Consider the following 23,874-nt stretch of genomic DNA (forward strand, 5'->3'; position numbering starts at 1 on the left):
TGTGTTTGTGAATGTATGTGTATGCATTGTGAGTATGTATCGAAAGAGAGAGAGAGAGAGAGAGAGAGAGAGAGAGAGAGAGAGAGAGAGTGTGTATGTGTGTGTGTGTGTGTGTGTGTGTGTGTGTGTATGTGTGTGTGTGTGTGTGTGTACTCAACATTTATGGAGTACTCTATATTGTGACTAAATCAGAGGGCATAATGGCTAAAAAGATAAATGCTAGCTGTATCGTCATTTATTGGGCATTGCAGTAGAACAGCCAAACAACACAGACCGGTAGCTCTGACTAGTGTAGCGGAAACCATGGAGGATTAGCGCAGAAGAGTCTTGGGGACGCTTGCGCACCAGGGACGATGACTCTGTGAACGGAGCTGCAGCAGAGCTAGAAACGCAGAGGAGAGGAAAGGAGAGAAAAGAGCAGTACCGATGGAGGGGACAACATGCCCGCGAGGCCAGGTTTCAGTTGCAGAAAACTTAAATGATGCTCGGCGCAGGAACGCCAGGCAGTGTGAGGCAGGCCTCTCATGAGATCAGAGCGAAGATCACCGTCAGGTGTGCTGGAAAAGCAAAAACAACTTCACTGAGGTCTCTCTGGAAACAAAGTGCTGGCAGCTCATTGAAGGGTGTCCAGATGGGAGGAAGTAGAACCAAAAGAGAGATGATGGGAAGTTTAGTGTATTTCAGCAGTTAACTTCTCTTAAGTCACACCCTGTCTCTGAAATACGAAGAGTGCACTGTATAGTCAACCCTAGGCTCTGAGAGTTGACGGTACTCTTGGGCGGGGCTTTGACAGAAGAAAAGTGGGAGGGGCATTTTTCTTTCTTTTATATTTCTGAACTATTTGGAAGGCTTAGAGCTGGTGTTCCTACTGTTTCTGAGTCAGAATCCAATACCCCCTTTAAAGATTTCCTCACAAGCTCAGATAAAATGCACATTTCCTCCTCTACAAAGGTAGTTTCATGAATTTAGAGTTCAGATCTCTAACATTTTATGAACCTGTCAAACTTTTGTTTTGGCAACAAATACATCAAATCGTAGTTCTAAAGTTTCACACGAAGTCATTAAGGTTGTGAGATACATGATTCAGAACTGCCAGAGCATGGCCCTTATTCAGTATTGGCAGTGTAAATTGGGCAAATAACTTCTTTCCTAATATATCCATCGACGTGCCTTATTTGCAAATGCATTATAGTATCTTTGAGAAAGGAATATAATGAGCTTCCCACTACATAACATAAATATTGATCATATATAGTCACTTCGGTTTTAATTGCTGTCCTGCCTAAGCAGAAGTTTAAATGCAAACATATACAAATAATAGCAAGTCTCATAAACAGAAAAGAAAGCATATTTTTTTAAATGGAAGTAGACGCTTCTCTCATACAATATAAACTTCTCCCTACTCCTACCAGGTCCCGCCATCTCCCTTTCCCATGGATCCACTCCCCCTCATTTCTTCTTCAGAAAATAACAGGCCTCCAAAGGCCTGCAACAACCAAACACTACAAAACAAGACTCAATAATAACACAAAGCAGAAACCCTCACATGAGGGCTGGACGAGGCAACCCGATAGGAGGAAAAGAGTCTTAAGAGCGAGCAAGAGTCAGAGACACACCCGTTTCCACAGTTAGAAATTCTGCAAAAACACGAAGCTAACGGTCACAGCATACATGAAGAGGGCCTAGAGCAGACCCTGGTTGGCCCCGCTCATTCTGTGCCAGTCTCTTGTGAGCTCCCGTGAGCCCTGCTTAGCCGATACATCCAGCCATCATCTCCTCACGTTCTCCACCCCCTCTGACTTTTACAGTATTTCTACCCCATCTTCTGTGGGGTTCCCCATCTTCGAGGGCAATGACCTGATGGAGACCTCCAGTTTAGACTACCTTCCCACATAATCTCTGGCTGTGGGTCTGTGCACCCACTCCTATTGGCTGCGGGAGGAATATCTGATTGTGGCTGGATAAGGAACTGACCTATGAGTATAGCGGAACATCATTAGGAATTATTTTATTGATTTTTATTTTAATTTATTACTCTTATTATATTTTTTAGACCAGTTATGTTTGGTTCTACTTTAGATTCTCTTTTCTACTTTTGGTTGACTGGGCTATTCAGTCTTTATTTCCTGGTAATCCAGTCAGTGTAGGCATGGGTACCCTTTTGTGGAGTGGCTCTCAGGTTAGATCGGACATTGGTTGGCCACTCCCACAAGTTCTGGGCCATCATTGCGATCCAGTACAACTTGCACGCTGGACAGATTGTTGGTCAAATGTTTTACTGCTGAGTTTGTGTCCAGGTGTATCTCTTTCTGTATCATAGCCTGTAGACCACCTCCCTCAAAAAGGTGAGAAGATAAGGGTGACGGCTCCAAGCCTGTACCAGCTTGAACTCCATGTGTTCAATGATCGATGTGGTCGTTGTCCTTGGCGATGGGGCCCCACAGTCAGTTTGCAAAGAGAAACCCCCTGTCCTAGCATCATTCTGGTTCTTTATGGATCTCCCCAGGATCCCTTGGCCAACAGCTCTACTGAGTGTAACCCAGTCCTGCCACTGTAGAGTTTCCTGGCTCTAAGACATGACCCTTGCAGACTCTGGATCCTCCATTACTGGGCATCCTCACGGGCATCACACTCATAGATTGCATTGCAGTAGGTTTTTTACCCTGCCCCTCAAGTGGCCCCCAATTCCAGCGTTTTTCACCCCACACTCTTTCCCTCCATTCCGTCTCTTCTCAGCTGTTCTCTCCTGCTCCCATCCCCATCTGTTCCCAGTTCTACCTGCAAAACCTATCCTATTTGCCCCTTCCAGAGAGAACTGTGCAGTCCCGGAGACCCCTATTTATCTTACCTCTCTGGGTCCATGGATTGTAGCTTGCTTATCATTTATTTAATGGCTAGTATACTCTTATAAGTAAATGCATGCCATATTTATCTTTCTGGGTCTGGGCTACCTCACTCAGGATGATTTTTCCTAGTTTAATCCATTTGCCTGAATATTTCATGATGTCATTTTTTAAAACACATTTTTTAATACTCCATTGTGTAAAGTATCACGTTTTCTTTATCCATCCTTCAGTTGAGGAACATCTAGTCTGTTTTCAGCTGTTCTAGCAATTATGAATAAAGCCAAAATGAACACGGTTGTGGTAGGATGGAAAATATTTTGGGTATATGCCTAAGAGTGGTATATCTAGATCTTCAGGTAGCTCAATTCTCAACTTACTGAAGAAGCAACATGCTGATTTAAATAATGACTGTAAAAGTTTACACACCCACCAGTAAAGGAGGGATGTTCCCCTTGCTCCACATCTTCACAGGCATGGGCTGCCACCTGAGTTATTGATCTTAGTCATTCTGACAAGTGTAAGATGAAATCTCAAAGAAGTTTAGATTTGCATTTTCCTGATGGCTAAGGATGTTGAACGTTTAAGTGTTTCTGAGCCATTTGAGATTTCTGTATTGAGCATTCTGTTTAGATCTGTACTCCATTGTTGAACTGAATTATTTGGTTTTTGATATCTAGTTTATTGAGTTCTTTATATATTTTGGATATATAAAGATGTAGAGTTGGTGAAGACCTTTTCCCATTCTGTGGCTGCCATTTTGTCTGATTGGCAGTGTCCTTTGTCATGCATAAGTTTTTCAGTTTCATGAGATCCATTTCGTGACTTTTCTGCATCTAATGAGAATATCATGTGGTTTTTTTGTTATTGTTTGTTTTCTGTGTTTTTTTCTTTGTTTATATGGTGAATTATATTTACTGATCTCACAATATAGAACCATCTTTGCATTTCTGGGAGGAAGTCTACTTGATCTTGGTAGATGATCTTTTGGACATGTTCTTGGATTTGATTTTTGAGTATTTTTGCATCAATGTTCATGAGAAAAATTTATCTGTAATTCTCTTTATCTAGTCTTTGTTTGGTTTGAGAATCAGAATAACTATGGCCTCATAAAATGAATTTGGCAATGTTCCTTTTGTTTCTATTTTCTGGAATAATTTGTGAAGTGTTAGCCTTAACTCTTCTTTGAAAGTCTAGTAGAATTTTGTGTTTCTTTTAATATTTCCAGTTTAGTGAAATACAAGTTTTTAAGGAATATCCTTATCATTCTCTGGATTTTCAAAGTATCTGTTCTTATGTCCCTTTTTTGTTTCTGATTTTGTTAATTTGAATATTCTCTCTGCCCATTCATTACTTGGTATAGGTTTTGTCTATCTTGTTGATTTTCTCAAAGAACCAACTATTCATTTCATTGATTTCTTGTATTCTCTTTGTTACTGTTTTATTGAGTTCATTCCTCAATAAAGTTCGATTATTCCTGCTGTCTACTATTCTTGAATGTACTAATTCTTTTTGTTCTAGAGCTTTCAGGTGGGTTGGGGGATGGAGGGAAGGGAGTCTGTCACTGGTGTTCTGCTGCAGTGCTAGGAACAAGTTTGAGGGATTAGGTCTGGGGGAACAGAGAGAGTGGATAAAGTCGGCCAGCCCCATCTGCTTTTCTGGCATGGCCTGTATCACAACCACATTTCTTAAGACAGATTTAGAACACATTTCAGAGCCAACAAACTTCAAAGGACTCATATCCTAGTATGTCCTTGTACATATTAATTGGGAAGGATTAACAATGTGATAAAACCCATGATCTATCTAATTTCCTAATCTAGAGATCAAGATCACTTATCTTTTTTTAAAAAAATTATTTGTTTATTCTTTTTTATGTACATTGATGCTTTGCCTGCGTGTATGTCTGCGTGAGGGTGTCAGATCTTGGTGTTACAGACAGCTACTAGATGCCATGTGGGTACTGGGAATCAAACTCCAGTTCTCTGGAAGAGCAGTCAGTGCTCTTAACCACTGAGCTATTTCTCCAGGCCCTCAAGGTCACGTCTTAAACCTGATTCTCCTACTCACAAGTGCCTTGTAGAAGTACCCACCCTAGGACTCAGACAGAATGAAGAAGATACGATGGATGTATATCTTCTCGCAGGGTTCCTTATAATAGGAGATTTCAGAGTCCACCAGCAAAATTTATTTATCTTATAGTCTCACTTGCCAAAAATTAGGTGAGTCACTGAGAAGGAGAGACATTGACAGGGTAAGTAGGAGTAGACATTTGCCTGCAGAGATTGGAATGAGATGAGCTGACTCAACAATCATGGGGAAAGGCAGGAAGGGGGTGCCGGCGACAGATGGGACAGAGCATCTGGTACGGGAGGGTGCCCCTTCCTCCTGCATTCTACATTCTTCCGCTTTAGTTTTAACACTGCTTTCTGTCTATCTGAGATGAGCCATTTTTCAGGATCAATGGAACACATGGAGTTCCAAAGATTCTAGCTGAAGGTTTTGAAAAATACATCACATGAACAGCATGCAGCCCTGCTATTAAGACTATATAAATATTGCACAAAAGAACAGTGCGAGTTCATTAAAAAGTAATAAATGTTTAATCACATTTTAATGCCAAGGCCAGAAAAATTATTTACACTAATATCGTTATCCCAGAAAAGAAAGTTATCCCAAGGAAAAGGTAATTTGTTTTTTAATGTAAACGTACCTGTACACGTTGAAGTTAAAATTGAGGCATTTTATTTTTCAGTGTTAATATACATTCATGTGAATAGGTACATACACAAACATGAAGTAAAAAATAATTTGATTTATTTTTATGGAATGAGGAAAGTCTATCTAAAAGTGATTTCAGGAGAAGGGTTGGCATTCTCTTCAGAACAAGATAATTCTACTCTTTTCCAACGTCATCCAACAAGTAGGGTCCTCTCAGTGAAGGATATGGTTAGTGATGCCCTGTCTATGCTGCTGGCATGAGTTAGTAGAACGGCCACAATCTATCCAACACTATCTGGTCTACCCAATCCATCCAGCTGGCAGCAAGAAAAAACCAGCATCTCCTTGCTCAGTCAGTCTCAAAGAACTGCAGTTTGCATCTCAGGAAATCGGCTTCCAAATCCATCTTTTAAGCTACAGGCTTTATTATTTTTTATCAATTTGTGATCATGGATTTTTATTTTTTATGTATATCATCTTATTTTGATGCCTGACTTTGGCCCATGGTTTGAAATGTTTTACTTTTTTATTTGAATTGCTATCATTTCTGCTTTTTGTCCTTTATCCTTTGAGAAGGATAATTGCAATTCTGATTGAGACTGAGAAAGGAAACAATATTCTCTGCACTCCTGGGGCGCTAAGGGCTCCTAGAAAGTTCTCACTCGACTTCCTCTTAACAAGTCAGCATTCTGTAGACTGTAATTCTCTTCCTGTTGTCAGCACATTTGATGATAATATTTATTTTGCAATTAATTTAGTAGGTTTCCACTTTGAACTGGTGATAGGATTTTCTACGACTGTGAATGTCTTCTAACTTTTGTCTTTAATGAGTATTCTGGACAGAGCCTGTGAATGAAATAGAAACAGGTCCACCCACATTCTATAACAGATGATGTCACGTGGGGCTTTCAATGCATGGCCTGAGCTTTCTACTGCAGTAGCAGCTCAATGATTCGTTGGTTAGTCAGACATACCAAATTTCAGCAGTGATATGAAGAAGTAATGTCATTTTTTTTCTTTCTTTTTCTTTTTCTTTTTTTTTTTTTTTAGGTATAAGCTAATGGTGTTTACAGTTTGTTTTTTTTTTTTTTTCTGTGCTGAAAAGCTTAGTGTCCGAAACGTTTAGTGGTGATTAAGTCGAAAACTCTTTTTTTTTTTTTTTCTTTTTTGGTAACCCTGGCCATCCTGGGACTCACTGTATAGATATGTAGACCAGGTTGATATGGAACTCAGAGATCCATCTGCCTCTGCTTTCTAAGAACATTAAAGGCGTGTGCCACCACTGCCTGGCTGGAATGCGTAATTTGAAAAAAAATATTTAAAAATTGTTAGTCTATTAAAGTGAACAAGCATACTATGTACAAAATGCACCAGAATAAGGCATTCAAAGTGACAGTGTGAAGACAGGTCCCTCACGAAGAATAAACTCGCCTTTCTAATCTTGCAACATAGAACCTTGAATTGCAAGAAGACCACCTCTGGACCATTAGCAGGAAATCTTGGCATCGGCAATATCTTTCAATAGACTGTGCAGAGTGTTTTAAAAGGCGGTTCGTAGTCTTCTTGCTGGAACAATGCACAGTGTATGGGAACAGAGAGGATGTGCGTGGAGTTCTGTTTTAAAGGGTGTGTGAGAACTTAGACATTAACTTTGATGTGGATTCTCAGGAAGATGCTGAATCTTGTGACGCTTTAAACATGTATCCCAGCTATGTTATAAAATAACTTAGTAGTCTCATATTGATTTTGAAAAATTAAGAAAGGAAACAATTTTAAAGTAGTTATATACACAGGTTAGCATCTAAAACTCCGCTAATAGTTATTTAACTGCGTTTCTTAAAAATCCAAGTTCACATTGAAGCCTACTTCATTAGAAACTTCCTAAATGCACACATGTACATATACGAAAGATATTTTAATGATGTTTTCCTATAACTCGGGAACAATGCCTCCCCAAGACACAGCATGATATCAAATAAAAATAGTCAGGGCCTAGGAGTGGGTTTCCCCTTTTTGAATTGTTAGTCACATCAGACTCCAGAATTCCAGACTGCTGCCCTTGTTCTTGGCTACTCTCTACCTTGATGTCAAGACGTTGTAGCCGAAGACATCATAGGCTTGAGTCACAGGGCATGGGGAAATCAGATTGGTACTGAGTTAGAAGTTTCATCCCTTTCAGCTAGTTCTCACAGTTCTGGAAGGAGCTCTCCATGCTACTGGAGGAGAAAAATCATCACATCTTACCCTACTGTGGACCTTGCAAGGTACAGTTCCTGCTGTTCTGGCAAGGTACACCAGCTCATGCAATAGTGGTATGACTGTACTAAATATACTTGACTACTCTCTAATTAGACGTAAAGCTTGCACCCTAAGATCAACTCATGTCTGGTACCATGTACTGGCACCGAAGCCAGGGCTGGCTAGACTGTAGGCTCTTAGCGAAAAGCTAATACTATTATTCTATGGATTTACAGCGTTTCACAAATCTAATGTGCCAGTATTTGAATAAGTTCACTTTAGTTATGTCTATGTATAATCAAATTTATTCATAGGCCTGTCTAATCTGAAGTCATCTGTTTTCGGTTACAGTGGACCCTCAGTTTCTAGACTTTTATATTTCTTTTTAAGAAAGGAGTTTGTTCTGGAATAATTGTGGAAATAATAGAATATGTTTTACTTTCATTCAATCACCAGTATTGCATATGTTTTACAAATTTATTTGAGTCTGTAAAGGCTTTCTCTAGATAGTATCTTGTAATAGAGCCAACTATGGATTTTATACTTTAATAAACAAAGAAGAAAATATAACTGGTAGAATAATATTAACAATGTAAACATGACACAGCCATTAATCTAAATAAAATATCAGAAGCCTAAAGTTGCACATAAAGCTACACAACCCTGCTACATGAAGAATATTTCATAGCTTTTGTGGCAGAGAATTCTATTTGATTGCTCATGACTGAGATGTACGCTTTTTCTAAAAATGACAGAATCTACCCCTGTTGTTCTACTAAGGAGATAAAATTGGTGTACTTTCCCTCTGACACATAGCAACGTGGTAAACTGACTCCTTTTTAAATTAATCAAAGGGCAGAAAAATCACAGGACATGGTGCTCTATCTGGCAGTCAGCAGGAAAGTGAAAACACGGTGTATAGTAACACTTACCCATCACGCACAGCAGATCCTGTTGCAGCTGGGCCATTAATTATGGCCCCAAGGAATTATATGACTTACACCAAGTACTTTCATTTGAGTGATTTGACTTAAACATTTCGAAAGTAGAGAGCATATTCTTTAATGAGTTGTGCAGTATGCTAGAAATTCTTTTGACAACGGTCTTTCCAAATTATTTGGAAACAAAACTTGTATCTTGTAGCATATGTAAGTAAAATTAACAAATGTTATGATATTAAATATTATAAAATGATATTAGTTTTTCGCTACAGGGCAATGCACTCTAGTCATGTAATGGAAGCCGCCATCTTTGATTTGAATCAGCTATGCATGGAGTCGATAACACTGTGATCCACCTCTCTCCAAAGAACAATTTTAAGGTGTCCCACATTTCCTCATGACACCCTTCCACAAGTGTCGGTAGCCTGGTAAAGATACATTCTTACTTCTAGCTTTTATAGAAAAGATATCTTTTTCCAGGAAACAATAAATTTATAAAAAAGATTTATGAAACTAGTGCACATTTCTAAGGGAAGTGCTCTGGTCACCTAAACCGCAGTCAACAAATACAACTAGAGGAATTTAACATTTAAATTTAAATTTACTAGAGGAATAAAACATTGGATCTTTTATTCCCCATCTAGTTACTTCTCGCATCAGTTAGCTTTTGTTATAAACACCCCTCTCCCAAATGCCCTGACTGAAAGCACCTGACTCCTATGCTTTGGGTTCTTGACTCTGGGGCGAACAGTATTTTTAATTGACGATCTTCACCTGTGTTTGGTGGCTCTGCTCATGTGTCTGGTCAGCTGCCAGGTTGGCTGGTGTTGATCCGCCAGATGGCCTGAAGCATGTCTGGCGGCTGTTTTCTTGTGGACTGTTGTCTGTTGACTCAGGTGCCTCAGTCCTGAACACAACAATCAGTTCTGGAGCTGGTCAATGCAGGCTTGCCTTCAAGGTGGCCACTAAAGATTAGCACCGGAGAAAGAAAGAAGGATACCATATAGGCTTATGCTTATGAAGACTCTTCTTGTAAAATTTATTTCCCCCCATTTGACTAAGAAAATCACATGATTTATGTAGATAAATTAGGCCAAAACTGCAGATCCCAGGCAACAGATTGCTGAGGCGCTTTTGTGAGCAATTTACTTTATTCGCATCTCTCGTTTTCTTCCTTTGTGTTTATTTTATTTTTATTATTTGAAACAATTTTTAAACTTAAATATATTCTGATCATATTCTCACCCCCCAGTCCTCCAGTCCTTCAAGATCCTCTTCTCTTCCCTACTCATTCAACTTGAAATTCTTTCTCAAAAAAAAACCCAATATAATAACAATCCCTTCCCCCTGAAATCCTGAAATCCAGAAAACAAAATAAAACAATGTCCTCCCCCTCAAAAAAAAAAAAACCCACCAAACTGTCATCAAATAAAAGCACACACAGAATAAAACTGTGGAGTGTATTGTATGTTTGTCGGCTACTCTCAAACATGAGGCCTGTCTTGGAATGGTTGATATACCCAGGGTCATGCTACTGGAGAAAACCAATTTTCCTTCTCCCAGAAGGTATAAGGGACAGTTCATCTGTTAACTTATACCTTAGTGGGTATGTTTTCATTTATTCACTTTTTAAAAATATAAAAAACTAAAATACAATAAGATAAAACAAAAGCTATGATATCCAAGTTTTATAAGAGGAACCAACAGAAGTAAAAGGGCCCAAGAGAAAGCACAGGAAACAGAAAGCTACCCTTTTGCACATTCGGGGATCCTATAAAAATTGTGAAATTGGAAGTCATATTATACACACAGAGGCCCTGGTGCAGACCCGTGCAGGCCCTGCTTCAGTCTCTTGAGTTCATATGAGCTGTGCTCATGTTGATTTAGAGGAACCTCTCCTCCTGGGGTCCTCCATACCTTCTGGCCGTTAGATATTCTGCCTCCTCTTTCCCTGACAGGGCTTTGATGGAGACATCTCATCGAAGGCTGAGTGTCCCATGGTCTCTCACTCTCTTCATGATGTCTGGCTGTGGGTTTGTGATTATAAATCTTTACATCTTCCTCCCCTCTCCTCTGAGGATGGCTCCTCTCAAAATATTTATATTATTACTTTGGTATCTTTTTGTAACAGAGATTTCGTTCTCAAGATTCTTTTCCTTGGTTCTTTCTTCCTGTTCCCAAATTCTACTGAAATCTTTTGACCAGAAATACAGACTTTTCCCATTTAATAGTTTTGTTCTTCAAATCTAAATAGTTCTAAGAACAAACTTGATGTGTCCTTTAGGCAGGACTTGTCACTAGAGACACAAATTCTGCATTATTAAGGTTTTTCAGTTTAAACCCCATGGAACCAGAGTTGAGTTAATATTTGTTTGGTCCTGAAGAACTTGGAGAAGACACAGTTAACACTGGCAGACTGACCAAGCTGCAGGGTTTAGTTGGCATTGATATGAAAAAACATCAGTCACAGGAAACTTTAAAATTTATAATTATAGTTTATTTCTAAAAGCTTTTCAGGAAACTTCAAGTTTCTTGAAAACTGATTTCTAGTAGGGAGTAATAAATAGATTAGGAATTTAAAATTATTTTGTTTTATAAAACACTAAATGGTTATATATTTTTTTTAATAAAATTAAGAAACTATGAAGAATATAGTATAGCACTGTGTATATGACTTAGCATCTATCTTAATTATTCCCTAAAATTAAAGGGCATTCAAAAGCAGGTATAGGTATCCACTTATTTATGGTAACACAATAGGTATTAAGTCATTGAAAAATTTCCAACTTTGAATACAGTACTTAATTTCAAAGAAAAAAATTATAAGTGTATATATATATATATAAAATTTATGCAATAATAAAAACACTTTATCCTCCTTTTAGATTAACTAACCAGATACTTCGATGGCAGTGTTAGACTGTTTTCCTCCTTGGAACTTGGAATCCTCTCAAACACTATCAATTTCAACTAGTATCATTTTTATATAAGCATTAAACTATTGCATATTTGTACATATGTGATAAGAAGCTAAATTTTATTAAATATAATAGTCTAGGGGTGTATAAATTCCATTATTAGAGTGATTTAAAAAGGCAGCCAGAGACAAAAAAATGACGATGAAACCTTTAGCATGTGTCCCGTAGAGACCATGGCAAGGCTATTTTCACGCCCCATATTCCTCCATACGAGACCTCATTGCTTTTATCTACATAGGTAGATCTTGGGATATATCTCAGATAACTGGCAACAGATGCTAAAAGGGAATAAGTCCCAGATTTTAGTCCTGGGACTCAGTGATACTTAAAGCTGGTGTCCGTTGATGCTGGAATCTAGAAACAGTCAGTACTGAAATTTCTGGGCATGCCAGTGAAGAATTATTTAATTAGGTAAACTGAGGTGAGAAGACCTCATTTCATGGCTGGAAGGTCCTGGACTGAATACAAGGGAGAAGGGAACTAGCGTCGTTCCTGCCGTCCTACCTACTGGAGACACAGTGTGAACAGATGTTTCAAGCTCTTGCCTCTGTGGTGTCCCTGCCAAGATAGACTTTGTGCTAAAATTGCCAAAATGAGCCTCTCTGAGCTGTAGCTTTTGTCAGAGTATGACGTCACAACAACAAGAAAAAGGAACTGATAGACTCATGAGAATTGCAAAAGACAAAAATTTTATAGTTAATCCCCTGCCCTGATAACATTATTCTACATGAAGCACGATCCCTCAAGACTAATCGCCTGTTAAGGTCCCACAGTGGCAAGCTAATTTCAACACGAATTTGAGTGGCAACATTCAAAACATGGTAATCTGCTTATTTCCCATGTGGATGTCTTCCTTTGTGAAACTCCTAACACCGCCATTTTTTTTTTTCTAATTCGTTGCCATTTTTGTTTGTGAGGCATGGTCTCATTGTGTAGCACAGATTATCCTAAAACTCACTGTGTAGCCTAAGATGGCCTTGACCTTTCTGTTATCTTCCTTCCTAGTTCTGAGTTGAACCAATTTGGCTGGCTGGCTCCTTTTCTTTTATTTTACAAGGATCATTTCCTGACAGCTGTAATACTTAGGATATTTAAACAAATATGATTCTAACCTAAAGCTTAAGACTGAACTTTCATTAATGATTGCCTTTTATTTTTGCCTAATGCTGGAACCTCTTCTAATCCTGTTAAATACTGTTAAGGGAACAGATTATTTTAAGGAACAGGAAAGCTAGGCGTAAACATGTAAGTATCTTGCAGTCCCAAAGTTAACAAAAGTTCCAGAAAGGATTTGGGATCATTCTTTTGCTCTGTGTCATTAGATATTTCTATTACATCAAGATCGACCAGAAAAGGGCTTATAGACTGACTGGTAGTTTATGCCTGCCTGATGCTGTATTTAATACTTTCTGAAATGTCTTCATTTTTATTTCATACACATTGGTGTTTTGCCTGCATGGATGTCTGTGTGAAGGTGTCTAATCCCCTGAAAACGGAGTTACAAACAGCTGTGAGATACCATGTGGGTGTTGGGCATTGAACTAGGATCCTCTGGAAGAGCAGCCAGTGCTCTTAACTGCTGAGACATCTCTCCTGCCTGTATTTCATGTTTTTTAAGAAAGAGAATGTTTTGCATATCTGAAAAGTGTGATTTGGTGGTGGAATGATAAGTATTAGTCATTCCTAATGATGTTAGGAGTAAAACTTCTAATTTTGGGTCATTAGAATAAAAGAGTTATTATGTCATTTTGTTATGGTCTATCATAGCACTGGTTCTCAAGTATCTTTTTATTAAAACACATTAAAATATTTCTCCATCTCTGAAATATAGTCATAATTTAAGAAATCCATATGGATTTCTTATATATAAGAAATATATCTTTGCTAATATTAGTCATACTGTTTTTTAAATTAAGCATAATTTAACAACTGCGGTTTTTGAAAGGTATATAAATGCATATTCCTATAACAGTTTCCCTCTTTTAAAAGCTACATTTCAATATGGGTGGAAGCCTGCAATCCCAGCACTTGGGGAGCAGAGGTAGGTGGATCTCTGTGAGTTCAAGGCCAGCCTGGTCTACACAGTGAGTTCCAGGACAGCCAGAGCTGTTACCCAGAGAAGCCCTGTCTTGAAAAACAAAAACAAACAAACAAAAAGGCTACATTCCAAATTTTAAAGGGAAATTACTAAATAAATGCTGCTTGAATATGTCAGTATGTATATTTTGAAATCAAATGCCAGTAGCATAGAAGAGCACAAAGCTATTCAGTAAAATATTGGTGTCGGTTTCTATAAATTAGAACAATGTAGAAAATGTGTTGTTTGCAAAAATTAAGGGTGGTATGTTTCTTCATATTCATTATCACCTTATTACTCATGTCATATAGGAGACTTCTGGTGAGTGCTTCAAATATTTGTTTCTATAAAAATATTTTTAGGCTTTTCTTTCTTTTTCTTTTTTCAAGGCTTGAACGGATTTATTTAAAATTTTCTGTGCCCCAACATCCTTAGGATATTTACTAGAGATAAATGTCATTTTAATTTGTCTCAGACGGGCTAGTTTAATTTCTGCCTTGAAACTCTTAGCCACAAACATGTGCTGCAGAAACGCATTGTTTATATAACTCTTTAAATAAGTTCTTAGTATCCCAATTATGGACTTCTTTTTTCCTCTCCATTACTGTATCACCAGAAATTGGAATCCTAATGGAGTGGTTGGCCATGGAAGCCCTGAAGGTTGGTTTAACAGAATAGTTCGTTGTCCTTTTTTACCCCAAAGTTCCATAAGCCACATTCTCCTTACAGAGATTGTCTACCTCATTCTATCTACTTTTCTAATTGTTAACTTATAATTGTAGTAATAGTTATTGGCAATATATTTCGCATACCAAATCAATGCAGAATATAATTGTATACTGGTCTCAGTTCTCCTATATAACTTCAATACCTAAAAAACATATCGTTGCTATTCTTTCTTTTATAACCTGTTTGAGCCTATGTGCAAATAAGAAGCTAGATATGCTGGAAATATGCCCAAACTAGACCCAAAGCCCTGGTCCTATGGCTAAAGTTGGAGTTTGCAGCTCACCCACCAACACACTAATTCTTGGTACGGGGCGGGGGGGGGGTGGTGGTGGTCCAGAGCACTGCACTTTGACATGACTGACAGTTACATGAGGTCTAGCATAAGCTGTTGGCAAAAGTTATCTCATTATTCAAAATATGCTTCTTTTGCTTATGTAGTTGTCAAAACCTTTATTGCCGTAGCATATAGAATTAAATTCATTTTAGTTTATAAAATAGTCTCAAAGGATTCCCTTGACTAACTTGTCAAATAATAATTAATGCTCATTTTTCATATCATTCTGTATCGTTTGATAGTTCCTTGATAACTAGCAACACTAAAATTAATGACCACTGCTTATTAGTGTTAATTTGCATAGTAATGAATACTGAGCTTTTATAATGTGAAACGGAAGGAAGTTTAATTAATGATGTTGATTACATTCAAATTCTGTTTTGATATGCTTTATTGACTTATACCCTTAGTCTGTGTGCACTAACTAGTGCTACTTTTCATTATGCTTTGTTTACAGATTTACAAAAATTAACTTTTGCTTATGTGATTAACGAGAAACGTTTATTTAACCTTAAATCATCTAATTGGGCTGCAGACAGAATTTTAGCTATTTCCCAGTCTACTGTCTCTTTGCAATATAGTCAATAGACTATTCTTAAATATACACCATATAATTGAAGAAAATCATGTTTGTTCAATAAGTTTGATAATGAAAGCAAACACACTTTCAAACAAAATGTCTTAACATAGACTTTATTGATATTTTATATCCTATAAGTTTTATCCTTATTTGTTAATTTATGAAGTCAGTAATTGATTTAGTTTATTCATGTTGTTATAAATCAATAGTTGATACTGGGCAATTTGTGAATAACAGAACAATATTTCTCACAGGCCCAGAGGCTGGTGGTGTTCAACATTATGGGCTCGGTGAATTCCCTGCCTATGGAGGATTTGGCCTCTTCTCCCAAGATGACAACTTGATATATACTGAAACGATATAAAAACAAATGGCCACAAGCCATATAATTAATTCTCACCTGCCTTTTATAACTCTCCAACTTGCTCACAAGTACTGAGTCCTCACCGTTTAGTTATTTATTATCTTGTATCTTAATAATGTTGCCCTGGGGATTAAGGAGGGACAGAAATTTTGGGTAAGACACAAGTATACAAATTTCAGAACTAGATGAATTCATCAACAAAGATGAAAGTTTATATCATGCAATCATTTTTTTAATATTTATTTATTTATTAGGTATACAATATCCTGTCTGTGTGTATGCCTGCAGGCCAGAAGAGGCACCAAACCCCATTACAGATGGTTGTGAGCCACCATGTGGTTGCTGGGAATTGAACTCAGGACCTTTGGAAGAGCAGGCAATGCTCTTAACCTCTGAGCCATCTCTCCAGCCCCATGCAATAATTTTTTAAAGATGTCCAGATGATATGCTATGTCATATGCTACTTGTATGCTTGTCTGTATGCTTCTTGTACCTACAAATGCTTTGAGGGCACATGCTCTATTAAGCTAAACAGACAGTCCTTTCCTCAAAATTTGGGCTTTCATACTAAACCGTTTGTTCACAAAAATCTAAGGTCTGAGAGAGCTCAGTAGTGAAGACCACTTGCTGCTATTGTAGAGGACCTGAATTCAGTTCCAAGAACCCACGTGAAATCTCACAACTCTCTATCATTCCAGATTCAGCAGCTCTGACATCCTCTTCTGGCCTCTAGACACATCAAACATGTATGGAGTGCACAAACATACATGCAGTTATCAGTCATAGGCATAAAGTAAAAATATATAAATCTTGGAGAAAGTTTAATGTCTATGAACAATGAACCACTATGTATTCCCTTCTTGGTATATTGTGGCTATTAACTCTCCCTGACATTTAACAATAGCCTCAAGAAATAAAAATTGTATTAATGAATATTATTTGTAGCCATTGTGGTAGGTAGCACAGATTGAACATCTGTGCAAACTGACAGGCTGGATCTGATTTCTACCTCAAATTGCAAATAGTTAAGAATCCGAAATCCAATTTTCAAAATGGTTAAGTCAATCTTTTAGCATGTCCAAATTACCAGCAGATTTGTTTACTAATTTTCAGTGAGATCTAGGCCATCATAATGATGCCACAATTCAGCTGAGACGATCTTTGTGACACTGTATGCCAGTTGATGTAGGTCTCATTCTCCAGAAGGGGAATATTTGCTCCAGTTGGATAAAGGGGTATAGAAACGGCAAAGATAACTTAGAACATAGTTATTTTGGCTAATGAAACATGTATTTTATGTTAATTAAGGGAAACGTCATGTCTTCCAACACAATTCTTTTTCTTATTTGTATTAAAGTGAGATAAAGTAATCAGGGTAAAGTAACCCATCAATCTTTCTTAACTTTTTTATATAGGAAGAAAGTTAGTGCTTAGTAGATTTCCTCTGCACCCATCAAGACAGAGCAATGGTAAAGGACAAGCCAAACATCATTGCTCATTCACAACATGTCAGACCGCATGTACCGTGAGAGAAGAACAATTTCTGTACTTCAACCTAAGCAGTTTCCATTGACCTGAATTGTCCTTATAGATAAGAGCCCATCTTTTATAAAACGTTCTTAATCTGGCTGTAAAAGGAAGGCTTTGGCAAAAAAGAAAGCACAGTGCATGGGGCTGGGGGTTTCTTTCTTTTAACTTCTGTCATGGTAATCACTCTTACATTAATTCATTTGGAGTTATTGACACTCTATTAATATTTTTATCAAGAGTAAAAGTTTTAGAGTATTCATCATTATTTTCTACATTTTTCTTGAATGTTTGTGAATTTTTAGAACAGTAAGAACTATTGGCTCAACTCTTTGTAGATGTTGGAAGCATTACTGTGTATACAAACCTGCGGTCATAGCCTGGGGATGTGTGGGTACTCTGATGTCAGAGGCAATTTGATTTAATAATTTTCTGTGGATTTATTATTATTAATATTATTTGTAAATTGACAGTTTAGATTTAAGATGATTGTTACATTTTTAAGGAAATTTTGCATTTTATAGACTTAAATTAGCATTAAATAATAATTAAAATAATGTTTCATTTTGACATTTTTATGCATTTATATATTGTAATGATTTCATTTAGCCCCTGAAGAGTTTTCTTGTCCTAACTGCCTGTCCCCAGATAACCTAGTTGGAGACTTCAGATTACTTATAAATGCTTGGCCAATAGCTCAGGCTTGTTGCTTGTTAACTTTTATTCTTTTTGTAAATTTATTTATTTATATTGAAAATTTCCACCTCCTTCCCTCCTCCCACTTCCCTCCCGTCCCTCCACTCCCCCTCCCCCTCCCTCTTCAGTCCAAGGAGCAGTCAGGGTTCCCTAACCTATAGGAAGTCCAAGGTCCTCCCTGTTTCCCCCAGGTCCAGGAAGGTGAGCATCCAAACAGAGAAAGGGGAGAAGGGGAGGATGGGGAGAGCTTGAGGGAATGGGATGATTGGGATGGAGGAGGGTTGGATGAGGGAGCAGGGAAGTAGATGTCTTAATTAAGGGAGCCATTTTAATGTTGGCAAGAGACTTGACTCTGGAGGGGTTCCCAGTTGTACAAGGAGATGTCCCCAGCTTGTTCCTTGGACAGCAGAGGAGAGGGTGCCTGAACTGGCCTTATCCTATAGCCACACTAATGAATATCTTGCATATCACCATAGAACCTTCATCTGGCGATGGATGGAGATAGAGACAGAGACCCACATTGGAGCACTGGACTGAGCTCCCAAGGTCCATATGAAGAGCAGAAGGAGGGAGAACATGAGCAAGGAAGTCTTAACTTTTATTCTTAAATTAACCCGTATTTCTTATCTATGCTTTGCTATGTGGCTTATGGTTTGTTACCTCATTTTTCTACATGTCCTGTTTCTTTGGTGCCTGACTGGTGTCTCCCCTGACTCTACCCTCCTTTTCCCAATATTCCCCTAGTTTGGTTGCCCTGCCTAGAATTTCTGTTTGGCTACTGGCCAGTCAGCTTTTTATTAAGCCAGCCTGAGTAACAAATCTTCACAGTGTACACCTGTGTCTCCTCTCTTCCCTCCTGCTCATCTCTTTTGCTTCTCTGTCCCCTTTCTACTTTTATGCCCTTCCCATGTAGATCTGAGAGGAAGCATTTGCTCCCCGAATTTTCTTCTCTGACTCATATCACTCTCCAGGATATTTATTTCTTAATTTCTTACTTAAAGTCTCATAAGAATACATTCATTAAATTTAAGTATGCAGAGGAGAACATTTTTATACTTGATAAGATTTTGAAAGAAAACCATGAAACAAATATCTTTTAATTCAGATTTTAGAATTTTTATTTTTTATTAATATATTTAAGTGATAGTCTATATATAAGTGTTAGTAAACCAGCCAGATATGTGGTTCAGCAGATGAAGAAAATGCTAATAAGCCTAATCACCTAAATTTGATCCCCTGGGACCCACATAGATTGAGAGAACTGACTTCTGATAGCCACATGCATGCCCACATATACAGAAATGTAATAACAAATATATCTTAAAGATTAATTTAAAACATGTTATTTACTGTTAATTTATGTGTAGGAGTGTTATGTATATGCACCACTTGTGTGCCTGATTTGCAGAATCAGAAGAGATAACTATAACTATAGATGATTGTGAGCCACCACGTAGGTACACGAAAGCAAACATAGGTCCTCTGTAGGAGCAGCAAGTACTCTTAACTACAGATCCATCTATCCAGGCTCTTGATTTAATGTGTCTAATCATGTGTATATGCATGTGTGTGGTATGTGGACATGGGTGCAGGTATCCATAAAGGGCAGAGGAGAGCACCCGATTCCCTGGAGCTAGAGTTACAGGCAAGTGTTAGCTGTCTCATGTGGTTGCTATGAATCAAATTTCCAGCAGGCTGCAATAGCAGGCATTGCTCTTAATTGCCAAGTCATGCCTCCACCTCCACAAATGTTTTCAAAATACTCATTTTGTTTGACAATGGAGAAATCAATTAACACTAAACTTGAAAACCTTTGGATTTGCAAGCCTTGAATACCCATAAAGCTATTTTTGTCACCTGGATTTAGAATTAATACAAGATTAAGTCTGCTTGGTCTATATGATAACAAACTTATACTCATAAGATGCCTAAAGTTTGACCAAGATAATTAAAACAGTATTTGACTTAGAGTAACAGCTGTGAGTTAGTAACAGAACTGATGAATTTAGTTCCTTGTTTCGAGGTTATTATTGACTGTAAGCATTCAACATACATTTATTGATTGCCTACTGAGGCCAGATGAACTAACAAGCTCAGCTTCATTTATTGAAATTAAGAAAGCATGGTGTCAGCCTCGAGGAGAGTAAGTGGATAAAATTCAGTGTGTGAGCACGTATGTGTGTTTCAGAATTGCAATAGCATATGTGGGTTACAATGGGAGACTATAGGAGATAGGCAAATGCACAACACAGGAAAAAGGGTGAATTCTTTGTGAGTCAGAATGGCTGTAATTTAGGCAGAGATAGAATATATATATATATATATGTAATTTTATTTTATTCATTTATAAACCAACCATAGTTATCCTTACCTTTCCTCCTCCCCTACCCCATCCACCCTGTTGAAAGGTCTCCTATAGGGAGTCAACAAAGCCTGGACATATTTAGTTGATGCAGGACCAAGCCCTCTTCCCCTCCCCCATTGAGGCTGAGCAAGGCATCCCAACATATGGAATGGACTTCAAAAAATCAGCTCACGCACTAGGGATAGATCCTGGTCCCACTGCCAGGAGTCACACAAACAGACCAGGCTACAAAACTGTCTCCCACATACAAAGGGCCTGGTTCAGTCCAGTGCAGGATCCCCAGCTGTTGGTCTAGAGTTCGTGAGCTCCTGCAAGTTCAAATCAACTGTCTTTGTGGGTTTCCCCATCATGATCTTGACCCTCCCCTTGATCATATAATCCCTCCTCCCTCTCTTCCACTGGACTCTCAGAGGTTGGCTGGTGCTTGAATATGCATCTCTGAATCTGCTTCCATTAGTTACTGGATGAAGGTTCTATGATGACAATGAGGGTGGACATCAATCTTGTTACAGGAGAAGGCCAGTTCAGGCCCCCTCTCTACTATTGCTAGGAGTCTTTGCTGGGGTCTTCCTCGTGGGTTCCTGGGAATTTCCCTAGCACCAGTTTTATCCCTAGAGAGAATAATATGTACAAGTTTCATGAGGAGATAAGACTTTTTCAATGTTCATATTCTTGCAAAGCCTTTTGCTAACTTTGAATTTAAACACTTTATGTATAGTGTAAAGGCATCTGATAAGTAAAAAACAGTGTATTTTAGTGTTACAGGTGATGTGTGTATGCACATTCATGTGTAACAGTGGGCATATCGGGGTTTTTAGATCTTAATATTTGCTTGAAAATGAATGCAATATAATTTCTTGGAAATTTTGTACTAACTATTTATGCATAATGATAGATCTCAAGTAAATACAGCTTTGGTTCCAGTGAGATGTTCGGTACTGCATACAAATGTTTGTGGGTGTCACAGCTAAATGCTTGCTCCTAGTACGGGGGACAGAGTCAAACATGCCTCCTGGTGTCTGACAATGTGTAAAATATCCTCATAGCATAAAAGTTTGACCAGCCCAATAAATATATCAGTCATGTTGAGATGAGAAAGCCTGCTATGAAATTACTAAGGAATATTTTTATAAAATGTTCGAGCAAAATAAAGACAATCATCATCATATTTGTGTCTATCATATGTATCATGATTATTTATGTATCTGTGCATCTATTTCAGTTTGAGAGCCAGCCTCTTTTCTGTGAGGCCTCTACCTGTATGTTCCTCATTTTCCAAAGTTCTCGTCATGCAGAATTTTACATTTTTCATTCTCACTTTTAAAGTAAGCTGTTGCTTACTTTACACGTTAGTAAAGAAGTATAGCATATATGTTTTTCCACTACATTTCTTTATGATAGTCTGCTTGAGTTGGAAGATTCTCTTACACTGATGTGAACAGCCATATTTTGTTTTTGTCACGATTATATATTACTGTAGGAGGCAGGCCATATTAACCTTATAAAGCTACAAACACACCAATTCTTTCAATGGACATCTGGGATGGTTTCAGAAATTTCTGAGGCAAAGAACATGATTTTTATAAATGTCATTGTCTATTATGACACGCTTTGTTTCATGGTAAGTTTCTTTTACATATGTATAGCATAAAAAGTATTATGTTTACTCACATTGGTGTGTGACATGGTGACATCAGATTTTAAGTTTCATATGATTGCAGTATCTGTGTATCCATCATCTATATGTCCTCTTTTTCTGTTTCTGATTCTCTTTATCTCTGTGTTTTTCTGCCTCTGTTTCTTTCTCTCATCCTTTCTTTCTCTCTTTGAAGTAGATGCTTGCTGTGGAGTCTCATGTAGGTCAGGTTAGCCTTGAACTTGTGATGTAGCTCAGGAAAAACAGGAATTCCATTCTCCTGTCTATACTTCTCACGTACTATGATTAGAGAGGCATGAATCACCACACGCAGCTCTACAACACCTTTTTTTTTTTTTAGGTGTATGCCTCAAAAAAAGGATTTCTTACCCAAAGACCATATGAATGAATGTTATGAACAATGTTTTTCCAAAGGTTTTACTCATTCTAAAGGCCACCTCTATCTATGTACGAGTGTTCCCTTGGTTTGTATGTTCACCAACACTTTGAATGATCCAATTTTATTGGTTTTGCTGACTTGTTATGTCTCAGAAAAAATCTCACTGAGGTCTTAAGTATGTTATTTTTTGAGGTTATACATTTTTATAAGTTTATCCCCACCTATATGTATATTTTTGTAGTAAAAGTCTAGCCATATTTCTTAACTTTGACATTGGGGTATTTTAATTTTATTATTGACTTTTTATATTTTTTATATGTTTACCAATCTTCTTGTGCATTATCAAGGATTAATTATCCCAAGAAATGCCAGTGGTTCCTACTTCTCACTTTCTCAGAGACCTTTACTGAATGAACGAGATCTCTGATGAGTTATCACAGAAAAATATATGCAATAATAGAATGAGATATTTAATATGGCAATTATTCTTTGATTTGAAAGCCATGCATATGAAATGCTTTTCAAAAGTCATGTGTCTCTTTAATAAATAAATAAAATAGTTCTCATTCTATGAGTGCTACCTGTATACTTCCCACATAGTAATTTATTCTTTAAACTCAGGATGTGCTATGACTTGTACTACTGGCAAACACTTGTGTAAGCAATTTGAACAATGAACACATGTAAAGAGACTAACAACTCTGATGTTTCCGACATAGTGAGAGCCCTAATTCCTTTTCCATGTGTAAGTACTTCATTGATGTTGGTAGGTCCCAGACATGTACACAGAGATAAGAAAATTCACCTCCTGGAATTGAAAAAAAAAAATAACAAAACAGTTTGATGAGATCTTTAAATGAGGGGTTTTGAAACACACACACAAAACTCACATTTTATATTCAGCTGTGATTATAGGTGTTGCCTCTTCTCCAGTTTGTTAGTAACCTTCATTGTCAATCCTATGTGTGTTTGATATTACCAGGAACTAGATAAGCAGAGTCGGTTGATTTCCTTGGCAATGAATGTTTCTTTAGCATACTTTCTGTGGAATGATTTGTGTAACCTCAAACAATGTAAATAAAAGTATGGTCTTTACTTTTCAAAACTAATGGACTAGAGTAAATATAATGCAGGGTAGGAGAGGGTGCTTGGACATGCCAATTTTAATAACACAGACTGTTGAGCTTGCTTGATTTAAACTAGAAGATCCTTGATTTTGAAATTGAAAGTGTCTAAATATGATTATTTACAATTTAGAGTTGAATTGAAATTGGCAAGGCAGTGAATACACAGAAGAAATAGCGTCGACAAAAATAAATTTCGTCTAGTGATCCCATGATTATCGGATTCTGGGAAAATACGTGATTATGCATGTTTCTGACACTGGTGCTGAAGCAAAGATCTTGTGAAGCATGTGTCTGGGGCCTAAAGGAAAATGGATAAAG

The 23,874-nt window shown here is 37.6% G+C and overlaps 1 protein-coding gene across 1 annotated transcript in view; it reads left to right on the forward strand.

Moving 5' to 3' along the window:
- Sema3e (semaphorin 3E) overlaps window positions 1–23,874 on the forward strand; it is a 247,879-nt gene that overhangs the window by 48,566 nt on the left and 175,439 nt on the right. The window lies entirely within an intron of this gene.

The sequence above is a fragment of the Microtus ochrogaster genome, chromosome 26 (assembly GCF_000317375.1).
Source record: "Microtus ochrogaster isolate Prairie Vole_2 chromosome 26, MicOch1.0, whole genome shotgun sequence".
In the NCBI taxonomy this organism is placed as follows: domain Eukaryota; kingdom Metazoa; phylum Chordata; class Mammalia; order Rodentia; family Cricetidae; genus Microtus; species Microtus ochrogaster.